Source organism: Kogia breviceps, chromosome 5 (genome assembly GCF_026419965.1).
Source record: "Kogia breviceps isolate mKogBre1 chromosome 5, mKogBre1 haplotype 1, whole genome shotgun sequence".
Lineage (NCBI taxonomy): Eukaryota > Metazoa > Chordata > Mammalia > Artiodactyla > Physeteridae > Kogia > Kogia breviceps.
In genome coordinates, this window is record NC_081314.1 from 101,961,877 (window position 1) to 101,977,715 (window position 15,839).

A 15,839-nucleotide genomic window follows, 5' to 3' on the forward strand; every position below is an offset into this window, starting at 1 on the left:
CACCCGGAAATGTTCTGCAGGAGAGTAGGTGTCCTTCGACCACCCAAGTAAATCAAAGGCCCTCTGGTCTTGGAGAAGAAAATTAGCAAATTCTCTTCTAAGGGCTACCTAGGTGGAGCCAAAGTAAATGGTGAGATTATGGGCAGCAGACATTTTTCTTATTGAAGTCCACAGCATGAAGGAAAACAATTGGTATTTCTGCTCCATGTGCATATATCTGGTCCTACTGATAATATGATGAGGGGGTAGCACCCCAGGGGTGACGTTTTTCCCTTTAAATCCTTTTATATACTGAACAATCTCCCTGTTGTTTTTCACGGGGAAATTTTTTTTTGTTCACATCAGTGTATACATGTCAATCCCAGTCGCCCAATTCAGCACACCACCACCCCCACCACCCCCGGCTTTCCCCCCTTGGTGTCCATACGTTTGTTCTCTACATCTGTGTCTCAATTTCTGCCCTGCAAAGCAGTTCATCTGTACCCTTTTTCTAGGTTCCACATATATGCCGTAATATATGATATTTGTTTTTCTCTTTCTGACTTACTTCACTCTGTATGACAGTCTCTGGATCCATCCATGTCTCAACAAATGAACCAGTTTCTTTCCCTTTTATGGCCAAGTAATATTCCATTCTGTGTATGTACCGCATCTTCTTTATACATTGGTCTGTTGATGGGCATTTAGGTTGCTTCCATGACCTGGCTATTGTAAATAGTGCTGCAGTCAGCACTGGGGTGCGTGTGTCTTTTTGAATTGTGGTTTTCTCTGGGTATATGCCCAGTAGTGGGATTGCTGGATCATACGGTAATTCTATTTTTAGTTTTTTAAGGAACCTCCATACTGTTCTCCATAGTGGCTGTATCATTTCCCACCAACAGTGAAAGAGGATCCCTATACTACACACCCTCTCCAGCATGTGCTGTTTGTAGATTTTCTGATGAAGCCCATTCTGACCAGTGTGGGGTGATACCTCATTGTAGCTTTGATTTACATTTCTCTAATAATTAGTGATGCTGAGCAGCTTTTCATGTGCTTCTTAGCCATCTGTATGTCTTCTTTGGAGAAATGTCTATTTAGATCTTCTGCCCATTTTTGGATTGGGTTGTTTGTTTTTTTAATATTGAGCTGCACGAGCTGTTTATATATTTTGGAGATTAATCCTTTGTCCGTTGATTCGTTTGCACATATTTTCTCCCATTCTCATGGCTGTCTTTTCATCTTGTTTATGGTTTCCTTTGCTGTGCAAAAGCTTTTAAGTTCATTAGGTCCCATTTGTTTATTTTTGTTTTTATTTCCATTACTCTAGGAAGTGAATCAAAAAAGATTTTGCTGTGATTTATGTCAAAGTGTGTTCTTCCTGTGTTTTCCTCTAAGAGTTTTATAGTTTCTGGTCTTACATTTAGGTCTCTAAACCATTTTGAGTTTATTTTTGTGTATGGTGTTAGGGAGTGTTCTAATTTCATTCTTTTACATGTAGCTGTCCAGTTTTCCCAGCACCACTTATTGAAGAGACTGTCTTTTCTCCATTGTATATCCTTGCCTCCTTTCTCATAGATTAGTTGACCATAGGTATGTGGGTTTACCTCTGGGCTTTCTATCTTGTTGCATTGTTCTATATTTCTGTTTTTGTGCCAGTACCATATTGTCTTGATTACTATAGTTTTGTAGTATAGTCTGAAGTCAGGGAGTCTGATTCCTCCAGATTCATTTCTTTCCCTCAATACTGCGTTGGCTATTTGGGATCTTTTGTGTGTACACACAAATTTTAAGAGTTTTTGTTCTAGTTCCATTAAAAATGCCATTGGTAATTTGATAGGGATTGCATTGAATCTGTAGATTGCCTTGGGTAGTATAGTCATTTTCACAATATTGATTCTTTCAATCTAAGAACATGTTATATCTCTCCATCTTTTGGTCTCATGTTTAATTTCTTTCATCATTGTCTTATAGTTTTCTGCATACAGGTCTTTTGTCTCCCTAGGTAGGTTTATTCCTAGGTATTTTGTTCTTTTTGTTGGAGTGGTAAATGGGAGTATCTCCTTAGTTTCTCTTTCAGATTTTTCATCATTAGTGTATAGGAATGCAAGAGATTTCTGTGCATTAATTTTGTATCCTGCTACTTTACCAAATTCATTGATTAGCTCTAGTAGTTTTCTGGTGGCATTTTTAGGATTCTCTCTATATAGTATCATGTCATCTGCAAACAGTGACAGTTTTACTTCTTCTTTTCCAATTTGTATTCCTTTTACTTCTTTTTCTTCTCTGATTGCTGAGGCTAGAACTTCCAAACTGTGTTGAATAATAGTGTTGAGAGTAGACATCCTTGTCTTGTTCCTGATCTTAGAGGAAATGCTTTCAGTGTTTCACCATTGAGAATGATGTTTGCTGTGGGTTCACCGTATATGGCCTTTATTATGTTGAGGTAGCTTCCCTCTATGCTCACTTTCTCGAGAGTTTTTATCATAAATGGGTATTGAATTTTGTCAAAAGCTTTTTCTGCATCTATTGAGATGATCATACAGTTTTCCTTCTTCAGTTTGTTAATGTGTATCACATTGACTGATTTGCGTATATTGAATCCTTGCATCCCTCGGATAAATCCCACTTGATCATGGTGTATGATCCTTTTAATGTGTTGTTGGATTCTGTTTGCCAATATGTAGTTGAGAATTTTTGCATCTATATTCATCAGTGATATTGGTCTGTAATTTTCTTTTTTTGTAGTATCTCTGTTTGGTTTTGGTATCAGGGTGATGGTGGCCTCATGGAATGAGTTTGGGAGTGTTCCTTCCTCTGCAATTTTTGGAAGAGTTTGAGAAGCATAGGTGTTAGCTCTTCTCTAATTGTTTGATAGAATTCACCTGCGAAGCCATCTGGTCCTGGGCTTTTGTTTGTTGGAAGATTTTAAATCACAGTTTCAATTTCATTACTTGTGATTGGTCTGTTCATATTTTCTATTTCTTCCCGGTTCAGTCTTGGAAGGTTATACCTTTCTAAGAATTTGTCCATTTCTTCCAGGTTGTCCATTTTATTGGCATAGAGTTGCTTGTAGTAGCCTCTTAGGATGCTTTGTATTTCAGCGGTGTCTGTTGTAACTTCTCTTTTTTAATTTCTAATTTTATTGATTTGAGTCCTCTCTCTCTTTTTCTTGATGAGTCTGGCTAATGGTTTATCAATTTTGTTTATCTTCTCAAAGAATCAGCTTTTAGTTTTATTGATCTTTGCTATTGTTTTCTTAGTTTCTATTTCATTTACTTCTGCTCTGATATTTATGATTTATTTCCTTATGCTAACATTGGGTTTTGTTTGTTCTTCTTTCTCTAGTTCCTTTAGGTGTAAGGTTAGATTATTTATTTGAGGTTTTTCTTGTTTCTTGAGGTAGCCTTGTATAGCTATAAACTTCCCTCTTAGAACTGCTTTTGCTGTATCCCATAGGTTTAGATCTTCGTGTTTTCATTGTCATTTGTCTCTAGGTATTTTTTGATATCCTCTTTGATTTCTCCAGTGATCTCTTGGTTATTTTGTAATGTAGTGTTTAGCCTCTATGTGTTTGTGTTTTTTATGTTTTTTCCCCTGTAATTCATTTCTAATCTCATAGCATTGTGGTCAGAAAAGATGCTTGATGTGATTTCAGTATTTGTAAATTTACTGAGACTTGATTTGTGACCCAAGATGTGATCTATCCTGGAGAATGTTCCGTGCGCACTTGAGAAGAAAGTATAATCTGCTGTTTTTGGATGATATGTCCTATAAATATCAGGTAAATCTATCTGGTCTATTGTGTCATTTAAAGCTTCTGTTTACTTATTTATTTTCATTTTGGATGGTCTGTCCATGGGTGTAAATGAGGTGTTAAAGTCCCCCACTATTATTGTGTTACTGTCGATTTCCTCTTTTACAGCTGTTAGCAGTTGCCTTATGCATTGAGGTGCTCCTAAGTTGGGTGCATGTATATTTATAATTGTTAAATCTTCTTTTTGGATTGATCCCTTGATTATTATGTAGTGTCCTTCCTTGTCTCTTGTAGCATTCTTTATTTTGATGTCTATTTTATCTGATATGAGTATTGCTACTCCAACTTTCTTTTGATTTCCATTTGCATGGAATATCTTTTTCCATCCTCTCACTTTCAATCTGTGTGTCCCTAGGTCTGAAGTGGGTCTCTTGCACACAGCATATATATGGGTCTTGTTTTTGTATCCATTCAGCAAGTCCGTGTCTTTTGGTTGGAGCATTTAATCCATTCATGTTTAAGGTAATTATCGATATGTATGTTCCTATGACCATTTTCTCAATTGTTTTGGGTTTGTAGGTCCTTATCTTCTCTAGTGTTTCCCACTTAGAGAAGTTCCTTTAGCATTTGTTGTAGAGCTGGTTTGGTGGTGCTGCATTCTCTTAGCTTTTGCTTGTCTTTAAAACTTTTGATATCTCCATCGAATTTGAATGAGATCCTTGCTGGGTAAAGTAATCTTGCTTGGAGGTTCTTCCGTTTCATCACTTTAACTATATCATGCCACTCCCTTCTGGCTTGTAGAGTTTCTGCTGAGAAATCAGCTGTTAGCCTTATGGGAGTTCCCTTGCATGTTATTTGTTGTTTTTCCCTTGTTGCTTTCAATAATTTTTCTTTGTCTTTAATTTTTGCCAATTTGATTAATGTGTGTCTCGGTGGGTTTCTCCTTGGGTTTATCCTGCCTGGGACTCTGCACTTCCTGGACTTGGGTGGCTATTTCCTTTCCTATGTTAGGGAAGTTTTTGATTATAATCTCTTCAAATATTTTCTCTGGTACTTTCTCTCTCTCTTCTCCTTCTGGGACTCCTATAATGAGAATGTTGTTGTGTTTAATGTTGTCTCAGAGATCTCTTAGGCTGTCTTCAATTCTTTTCCTTCTTTTTTCTTTATTCTGTTCTGCAGCAGTGAATTCCAGGATTCTGTCTTCCAGGTCACTTATCCGTTCTCTTGCTTCGGTTATTCTGCTATTGGTTCCTTCTAGTGTAGTTTTCATTTCAGTTATTGTATTGTTCATCTCTGTTTGTATGTTCTTTAATTCTTCTAGGTCTTTGTTAAACATTTCTTTCATCTTCTCGATCTTTGCCTCCCTTCTTTTTCCGAGGTTCTGGATCATCTTCACTATCATTATTCTGAGTTCTTTTTCTGGAAGGTTGCCTATCTCCACTTCGTTTAGTTGTTTTTCTGTGGTTTTATCTTGTTCCTTCATCTGATACATAACCCTCTGTCTTTCATCTTGTCTGTCTTTCTTTGAATGTGATTTTTGTTCCACAGGCTGCAGGATTGTGGTTCTTCTTGCTCTTGCTGTCTGCCTTCTTGTGGATGAGGCTATCTAAGAGGCTTGTGCAAGTTTACTGATGGGAGGGACTGATGGTGGGTACAGTTGGGTGTTGCTCTGTTAGGCAGAGCTCAGTATAACTTTAATCTGCTTGACTGCTATTGGGCCAGGCTGTGTTCCCTCCCTGTTAGTTGTTTGGCTGGAGACAACCCAGCAATGGAGCCTACATGGACTCTTTAGTGGGGCTAATGACAGACTCTGGGAGGGCTGAAGCCAAGGAATACTTCCCAGAACTTCCACTGCCAGTGTTCTTCTCCCCACGGTGAGCCAGAGCCACCCCCCACTTCTGCAAGAGACCCTCCAACACTAGCAGGTACATCTGGTTCAGTCTCCCCTGGGGTCACTGATCGTTCCTTTGGGTCCCAATATGCACACTGCTTTGTGTGTGCCCTCCAAGAGTGGAGTCTCTGTTTCCCCCAGTCCTGTTGAAGTCCTGCATCAAATCCCACTAGCCTCCAAAGTCTGATTCTCTAGGAATTCCTCCTCCCGTTGCCATATCCCCAGGTTGGGAAGCCTGACGTGGGGCTCTGAACCTTCACTCCAGTGGGTGGACTTCTGTGGTATAAGTGTTCTCCAGTCTGTGAGTCACACACCCAGCAGTTATGTTATTTGATTTTGTTGTGATTGTGCCCCTCCTACCATCTTGTTGTGGCTTCTCCTTTGTCTTTGGATGTGGGGTATCTTTTTTGGTGAGTTCCATTGTCTTCTTGTCGATGATTGTCCAGCAGCTAGTTGTGTTTCTGGTGTTTTTGCAAGAGGTTAGTGAGAGCATGTTCTTCTACTCTGCCATCTTGGTTCTTCTCACTGCTTTGGGTTTTTAACCATTTTAACTTTTCCAGTCTAATGTATTTACATTTAACATTCACATTTTCCTTTTGTTCTTTGAATCACTTTGTCATAGTGATTTTGGAGAAACTTCACTTCTTTGGGAAAATTTCACAATGACGTTCACACACGAATCCCAGAACCTGTGAATATGTTGGGTTACATGGCAAAGAGAAATGAAGGTTGCAGATGGAATTAAGTTTGCTAGTCAATTGATCTCACAATAGGGATATTATAAAACTACAATGAGGTACCATCTCACACCAGTCAGAATGGCCATAATTAAAACGTGTATGGGGCTCCCCTGGTGTCACAGTGGTTAAGAATCCACCTGCCAATGCAGGGGACATGGATTCAAGCCCTGGTCCAGGAAGATCCCACATGCCACAGAGCAACTAAGCCTGTGCGCCATATCTACTGAGCCTGTGCTCTGGAGCCCGTGAGCCACAACTACTGAGCCCACATGCCACAACTACTGAAGCCCACATGCCTAGAGCCCGTGTTCTGAAACAAGAGAAGCCACTGCAATGAGAAGCACCACAGCAAAGAGTAGCCCCCACTCGCCACAACTAGAGAAAGCCTGCACGCAGCAATGAAGACCCAACACAGCCAAAAATAAATAAATAAAAAATAAATTAATTTTTAAAAAAAGAATGATGTGATCATTGGGTACATTTGTAGATATTATTTATCAAGTTGAGGAATTTATCCTCTATTCATAATTTACTGTGAATTTTATAACATGAATGGTGTTGGATTTTTGTCAAATGTTTTTTCTGCATTTACTGATATACTCATGATTTTTAAAAGTCTATTGATGTGATGGATTACATTAATTGATTTTCAATTGTTAAATCAGACTTGAATCACTTGGATAAATCCTACTTGGTTATGGTATATAATTCTTTTTATACATTGTTGGATTTGATTTGCCAATATTGTGTTGAGGATTTTGCATTTATGTTCAGGAGACAGATTGGCCTGCAGCTTTTTTCTTGTATGTATTTGTCTGGTTTTTGTATTAGGGTAATGCTGGCATCACAGAATGAGTTATAGAATGAGTTAGGAAGCATTCCTTCTGCTTCTATCCTCTGAAAGAGATTGTAGAGAATTGGTTTATTTCCTTACAAAATATTTGTTAAAATTCACCAGTGAACTCATATGGGTCTCATGCTTTCTATTTTGGAAGGCTATTTATGACTGATTCAATTTCATTAATAGATACAGGCCTATTCATATTGTTTATTTCTTCTTATGTGAATTTTGGCAAATCATGTCTTTCAAGGAAATGGTCCATTTTACCAGGGTTATCAAATTTATGGGCATAGAATTGTTTCATAATATTCCTTGATTATACTTTTCATGTCCATAGGATTGAGTTATGCTCTTTACCTAAGAATGACAAATCTGGATAACAGGAAAAGACTCTAGATGCTTGGAGTCTGGCTTATGGTGTTCCAGGTCCTAGACTGGTGACCAGACTTGCCTGAGAGGGCTGGTTGATACAGCACATCCTGTGCTGGCAAATGAATTGGGTCATTTGGAATGAGAAATTCCAGTCTTCTGTGAATAATTCAGAGCCCTATCAGCATCACCTCATGTGACTGGCATTCTCTGACCCAATTTAATATCTTCCCTGAGCAGTGGTGCTGGGAATGAGGCATTTCACAAGTCAAAGGCCATGAATCTTCTGTTCGTGCAGTGAGAGCTAATGATACATAGAGTGAGAATTTGCTGCATCTCATCCCATGAATTCTTTATCAGACTCTCTCTGTTGCTTTCTCCATGTCTTTGTATTTTGAACCTTGTTCCTGGAATTAATGTCAGATGTTTGTCATGAATCATATAATTTCAAGGAAGGCAATTCCCTTTCACTTTATTTATTTATTTTTTTCAGCTATATCACAGATTGTGTTGTTTTCTTTTCTCTTTTTTGTGTGTGTTAGTTTCTGCTTTATAACAAAGTGAATCAGCTATACATATACATATATCCCTGTATCTCTTCCCTCTTGCATCTCCTCCCTCCCTCCCACCCTCCCTATCCCACTTTCTAGGTGGTCACAAAGCACCGAGCTGATCTCCCTGTGCTATGAGGCTGCTTCCCACTAGCTGTCGATTTTACATTTAGTAGTGTATCTATGTCCTTGCTACTCCCTCACTTTGTCCCAGCTTACCCTTCCCCCTCCCCATGTCCTCAAGTCCATTCTCTAGTAGGTCTGTGTCTTTATTCATGTCCTGCCCCTAGGTTATTCAGAACTTTTGTTTTCTTTTTAGATTCCATATATATGTTAGCATACAGTATTTTTCTCTTTCTGAGTTCACTCTGTATGACAGACTCTACGTCCATCCACCTCACTACAAATAACTCAATTTCGTTTCTTTTTACGGCTGAATAATATTCCATAAAAATATGGAATGCTTCACGAATTTGCATGTCATCCTTCTGCAGGGGCCCTGCTAATCTTCTCTGTATCATTCCAATTTTAGTATATGTGCTGCTGAAGCAAGCACCCCTTTCACTTTAGCAAGAAGTGGAGGAGATAATTATGTTCTCAGCATTTGTCTGGGATAGTAATTGAGAAGAAATTCCCTGAAGGATTCAAGTCTCTTCTTCCACTAGGCCTGAGATTCTGCTTGGTAGCCTGTGGCCTCAGAGAAACTGATTTCATCATATCAAATGGGATCATGAAAAGCGGAACCTTAGAAGGTTTGTCCTGGTCCACAGATGGCCTTGAATGGGAAATAACTTAGGGATGTATCGGTAATTCCTTGCTATTCTTTTAAGTTCTCTGTTGAGGCTAGAGGAAGAATAAGAAACTGAAAACAGGCTACAAGGAATGGATAGTTAGATGAATGGATGGATTTAAAAGAGAAGGGGATGTGAACATAGGTTTTCTGTAGGTTATAATGTCCCTAAGGATTATCCTAGGCCTGGATTCCACTCAAGTCCTTAGGATGATCCCTGTTTTAACCTCCTACATACCTTTCTATCTTCTTCCCACTTCTCTCAAAAACCCAGTTTTCGGGGCTTCCCTGGTGGCGCAGTGGTTGAGAATCCGCCTGCCGATGCAGGGGACACGGGTTCGTGCCCTGGTCCGGGAAGATCCCACATGCCGCGGAGCAACTAAGCCCGTGAGCCATGGCCGCTAGGCCTGCGCGTCCGGAGCCTGTGCTCCGCAACGGGAGAGGCCACAGCAGTGAGAGGCCCGCATACCGCAAAAAAAAAAAAACAAACAAACAAACAAAAAAAAAACAGTTTTCTTGTTTTCCATCTTTCATGAAGTCCTGAATGTCTTCATGAACTCTAAGGTATAATAGCTCTTAATATACTATCTCACAGTGTTACTGTTCTAAGGGATCTTTGCATTATTTTTTATCAACCAAAATAATTCTCTAAAATATAATTTTTTAAATTTTTTTGCAGTATGTGGGCCTCTCACTGTTGTGTCCTCTCCCATTGCGGAGCACAGGCCCCGGATGCACAGGCTCAGCAGCCATGGCTCATGGACCCAGCCGCTCCACGGCATGTGGGATCTTCCCAGACCGGGGCACGAACCCGTGTCCCTTGCATTGGCAGGCGGACTCTCAACCACAATATATAAAATATATATATTTTAGGGAAGCCCTAAAATATAATTTAAGATAGTGAATCAGAGAAGAAATTTTGTGCTTTAAGCCCTCTGGAGATTATGATATACACTAAAGTTTGTAAACCACTGAGCTACACCATTGACTTGGGCAAGTCTCTTAAGTTGTTTGAGTTATGCTTTCTCTTTAACAAACTTTCACAGGGTTGTTAATGAGGATAAGACTATGAAAATGTATGTTTTGGGAAATAATTAAAAAGTTGAGTGTTCCCAGGGGAAGGCTAGAGGAATTAACTCGATCATTTGGATTTTTTTTTTTTTTTTTTCTGATTGGGCTTTGCAAGTGGTAATGAGAGGGAAACCAGCTATTCTACAAAAACTAGGTGGGAAAGTTTTAGAAAAAATGTTGAACATTCAAAAAACAACTGCTATTTACCAAAATCACCATCACTATCATCACTATCAACAACACCTTCATCTGCATCTTCATCATTATCATCATTCTAATTAGACAGCTGCTAAGTTGTGCGTTCATGGTCCCATTCTGGCCAACATTTTCCTGTTAGTTTCTGACTTGAATTACAACAGAAATCCTATTTATATAGTATTCCATTCAACAATATCAGAATATTTTTTCAAGGGCACAAAGATAGACCATATTCTGGGACATAAAATAATTTTCAATACATATAAAAGGATTTAAGTCATTTTAAAGTACTTTTCTCAACCACAATGGAATTAAATTATAATTAATGACAGAAAGAACCCTGGAAAATCCCCCAGATATTGGAAACAGTCTTCTAAATAAACCATGAGCAAAGGAGAAACCAAAAAAAAGAATTAGAAATATTTTTAATTGAATGAAAGTGGAAATACAACATATCTAAATTTTGGTTGAGCAGAAGAAAGAGAAAACAAAAATTAGTATCATGAATGAAAGAAGCAAAATTGTTACAGATTCTACAGATTTTAAAAGGATAATAAGAGAATATTATAAACAACTTGATGTTAGCACATTTGACTACTTAAATAAATTTCAAATTTCTCAAAAGACCAAACTAACAAACTTATTCAAGAAGAAATAGATAATCTGAATATCCATGTATCTATCTATTAAGGACATTGGATTTTTATTTTCATTTTATTTATTTATTTTGGTAAGTTTATGAGTCATTTTTTTGTTGTTCATATTTTTCTCAAATTTTCAGTTTTTTTACAAGGGCATGCACAAACTTAATAAACAATAAATTCTCAAAACAGAGGTTAATATTACAAATAAACATATTTTAAATGTCATGTATTCATCATCTAGCTTCATTACCAATATTTTGCCAATCTTCATTCAACTACAGATATTCTATTTTATTTTCTGAAGGTTTTTTTTTACATTTAAAATTAAAAAACATTTTATTGAAATATAGTTGATTTATGATGTGTTAGTTTCAGGTGTACAGCAAAGTGATTCAGTTTTATATATATATATATAATGTATATTATATATGTATATACTTGTATTCTTTTTTTACATTCTCTTCCATTATAGATGATTACAAGATTGAGTATAATTCCCTGTGCTATACAGTAGGTCTTTGTTTGTTGTTTATTTTACATATAGTAGTGTGTATATTTTAACACCAAACTCCTAATTTATCCCTCCCCCACCCCTGCTTTGGTAACCATAAGTTTGTTTTCTATGTCTGTGAGTCTATTTCTGTTTTGTAAATAAGTTCATTTGTATCATTATTTTATATTCCACATATAAGTGATATCATATGGTATTTGTCTTTCTCCATCTGGCTTACTCAGTATGATAATCTTTAGGTCCATGCATGTTGCTGTAAATGGCATTATTTCATTCTTTTTTATGGCTGAGTAATATTCCATCACACACACACACACACACACACACACACACACACACACACACACAAACACACACACACACACATACCACATCTTCTTTATCCAGTCATCTGTCAATGGACACTTAGGCAGCTTCCATGTCTTGACTATTATAAATAGTACTTCTATGAGCATCAGGGTTCATGTACCTTTTGAATTATGTTTTTCTTCAGATATGTGCCCAGCAGTGGCATTGTAGCTCTGTTTTTAGTTTTTTAAGGACCCCCATACTGTTCTCCATAGTGGCTGTACAAATTTACATTCCCAGCAACAGTGTAGGAGAGTTCCCTTTTCTCCACACCCTCTCCAGAATTTATTATTTGTAGACTTTTTGATGTTGACCATTCTGATCAGTGTGAGGTGCTACCTCATTGTACTTTTGATTTGCACTTTTCTAATAGTTAATGATGTTGAGCTTCTTTTCATGTGCCTTTTGGCCATCTGTATATCTTCTTTGGAGAAACATCTTTTTAGATCTTCTGCCCATTTTTGATTGGGTTGTTTGATTTTTGATATTGAGCTGTATGAGCTACTTTTATATTTTGGATATTAACCCCTTGTCAGTCGCATCATTTGCAAACATTTTCTTCCATTCTGTAGGTTGTCTTTTTGTTTTGTTTATGGTTCCCTTTGCTGTGCAAAAGCTTTTAAGTTTAATTTGGCCCCACTTGTTTATTTTGTTTTTATTTCCATTGCTCTAGGAGACAGATCCAAAAAGATATTGCTGCGATCTATGTCAAAGAGTTTTCTGCCTATGTTCTCTGCTAGGAGTTTTATAGTATCTGGTGTTACCTTTAGGTCTTTAAACAATTTTGAGTTTATTTTTGTTTATGGTGTTAGATAATGTTCTAATTTCATTCTTTTATATGTAGCTGTCTGTTTTCCCAGCACAACTTATTGAAGAAACTGTCTTTTCTCCATTGTATATCCTTGTCACCTTTCTCATAGATTAGTTGACCATAGGTGCATGGGTTTATATCTGGGCTTTCTATCCTGTTCCATTGATCTATAGTTCTGTTTTTGTGCCAGTACCATACTGTTTTGATTACTGTAGCTTTGTAGTATAGTCTGAAGTCAGGGAACCTGATTCTTCCAGCTCTATTTTTCTTTCTCAAGATTGCTTTGTCTATGGGTGTTTCCATACAGATTTTAAAATTATTTGCTCTACATCTGTGAAAAATGCCATTAGTAATTTGATGGGAATTACACTGACTCTGTAGATTGCCTTGGGTAGTATAGTCATTCTGACAATATTGATTCTTCCAGTCCAACAACACCGTATGTCTTTACACCATTTTTTTGGTCATCTTTGATTTTTTCCATCAGTGTAAAGACATTGAATTTTTAGAAAAACAAACAAAACAAAACAAAAAAACCCCCAAACCTCAAACTTTCCCACAGAGAAAACTCCAGACCCAGATGGCTTCACAGGCATATTAATGTTACTCAATTTTAAGACAAGAATTTTAACACATTCAATAAAATGTGTTATTGGCATTAAGATAGGATGAATGGAGAAATGGAACAGAATAAACATTCCAGAATAAACCTGTATATATTTGAATAGTTGATTTTTTTTTTTTTTTTTTTCAGTACGCGGGCCTCTCATTGTTGTGGCCTCTCCAGTTGCAGAGCACAGGCTCTGGATGTGCAGGCTCAGCGGCCATGGTTCACGGGCCTAGCCGCTTTACGGCATGTGGGATCTTCCCATACCGGGGCACGAACCCGTGTCCCCTGCATCAGCAGGTGGACTCTCAACCACTGTGCCACCAGGGAAGCCCTGAGCAGTTGATTTTTAATGAAAGTGCAAGAGCAGTTAATGAATGGCAGCAGAACAATTGGATATCTTTATGCAAAAATTGATCCTGAATCCATACCATGCACCATATGCAAAAATCAACTCAGTATGGATCAAAGATTTAACTCTAAAATCTAAAAGTATGAAATCTTCATAAGCTTGGATGGCAAAGGATTTTTAGCTATGACACGAATAGCACAATCCATAAGAGAAAAATTATACAAATCAGACTTCACCTAAATTAAGAACTTCTGCACTTCAAAAGACAGTATTGAGAGAATGAAAAGACAAGCTGCAGATAGCAAGGAAATATTTGTAAAGTATATATCTTATAAGAGACTTATATCCAGAATTTATAAAGAACTCTTATAAGCTATAATAAGAAAACAAACCATTTCCCCACCACCAAAAGAAGGCACAGGTTTTTAAGAGATGCCACCAAAAAAGACAAACAAATGGCAAACAAGTACATGAAAATGTATTCAGCATCATTTGTCATTAGGGAAATGCAAGTTAAAATAAAAATGAGATACTATTATATACTTGTTAGAAAGGCCAAAATTAAAAATTCTGACATACAAGTGTTGGCAAGGATGTAGAAAAACTGGAATCCTCATACACTGTTGGTGTGATTGTAAAACTGTACATCTACTTTAGAAAAGAGTTTGGCAGTTTCTTAAAAATTTAAATGAACACCTACCATTTGATCTAGCTGTTCTACTCCTAGGTGTTTATCTAAGAGAAATGAAATCATGCAGCCCTACAAAGACATATATGCAAGTGTTCATAGCAGCGTTATTTGTTATAGCCAAGTTGGCAGTAGCCCAAATGTCCATCAACAGGTGAACAGGTAAACAAAATGTAGTATTTCCATTCAATGGAATACTACTCAGCAATGAAAAGGGATGAACTATTGATACACATTATAAAGTAGGTGAATTTCATTATAATTATGCTGACTGAAAGAAGCCAGTCAAAGCTAGAGTACATACTGTATGATTCCATTTGTGTAAAACTTTAGAAACTGCAATCTAAAGTATTAAAATAGAAAGCAGAGCAGTGGTTATGAGGGATTGGATGAGAGGTGTGGAGAGGAAGGAGAGTGGGATTGAAAAGGGCTACAAGTATTCTTTTTTTTTTTTTTTTTTTTTTTGTGATACACGGGCCTCTCACTGTTGTGGCCTCTCCCATTGTGGAGTGCAAGCTCCGGACACACAGGCTCAGTGGCCATGGCTCATGGGCCCAGCCGCTCCGCGGCATGTGGGATCTTCCCAGACTGGGGCACGAACCCGTATCCCCTGCATCGGCATGTGGATTCCCAACCACTGCACCACCAGGGAAGTCCTACAAGTATTCTTTTAAAGGTGATTATCTTGACTGAGGTGAGGGTTTCCCAGGTGAAAACATATATCAGAATTCATCATATTGTATAATTTTAATATGTGCAGTTACTTTTATGTCAATTATGTTTCAATAAAGCTGTTGAAAATAAAATAAATCTAATAAAATATACTAGAAAAAGACTTGGCTTGAAGAATAATATACCCACATACAGTTGACTCTTTTTAAGGATATGCTGATATACTACTTTGAACTATTTATACATTTCCAAGATACTAGATTTAGGGCAGTGAACCTAAGCTTTTGGGATGCCTAACACATAAAATTTCTTTGAAATATGGCTTTTGAAAATATGACTATTTGAATAATAGTTTCATTCAATGACTCAATTAGTCTTCAGTAGCAAACCAAATGCTTGGAAAAGGCACTCTCAGAGAAGTTAGTTACGTCTTTTCTATATATACTTCCCAGCTTCTGAATTGATGTCTTTGCTGAGAAGCAGGCCTACATGGAGCGTGCTCTTCATTAGGTTAAGTGTTCACATACTTTCAGCTGCAATGATTATAAGCACCACCATCACCACCACCACCACCACTACACCACCACTAAAATACCAGTAGCCAAAAGTGATTGAGTGCTTGCTATACATGAAGAACTGTTCTAAGTATTTTAAATCTATTAAGCCATTTAATACTGCCAGTAACCTTATGAGGTGGAAACTACTATCCCCATTTACAGAAGAAACTGAGACACAAAGAGGTATAAATATCAAATTGTCTGACTAGAATTGGCATAAACAAATACATTTTTGTTTATTTACACTATAACTTCTCTATAACAAGTCCATAGATAGTCCATTCCATGATTGATCCTAGGGTCAACAGCATATGGGCCCTAGATGAGCTTTTTGCACTTCTATAAGTCTTTGTATCATGACCACAAGATAGATGCTGTGCCTCTAAGCATCCCTTCCTCATTTAATAATATTCAAAGCAGGAAAAAGGGGATGGGAAGGAGCTATCTTTCTCATAAGTTTCT

At 37.4% G+C, this 15,839-nt stretch overlaps 1 non-coding gene across 1 annotated transcript; it reads right to left on the reverse strand.

Annotated features, from left to right (window-relative positions):
• Window positions 1–8,577: 8,577 nt before the first annotated feature.
• Window positions 8,578–8,684, reverse strand: LOC131757907 (U6 spliceosomal RNA). The gene has a single exon (XR_009336055.1). It is a non-coding gene; the product is annotated as a U6 spliceosomal RNA (small nuclear RNA).
• Window positions 8,685–15,839: the final 7,155 nt, after the last annotated feature.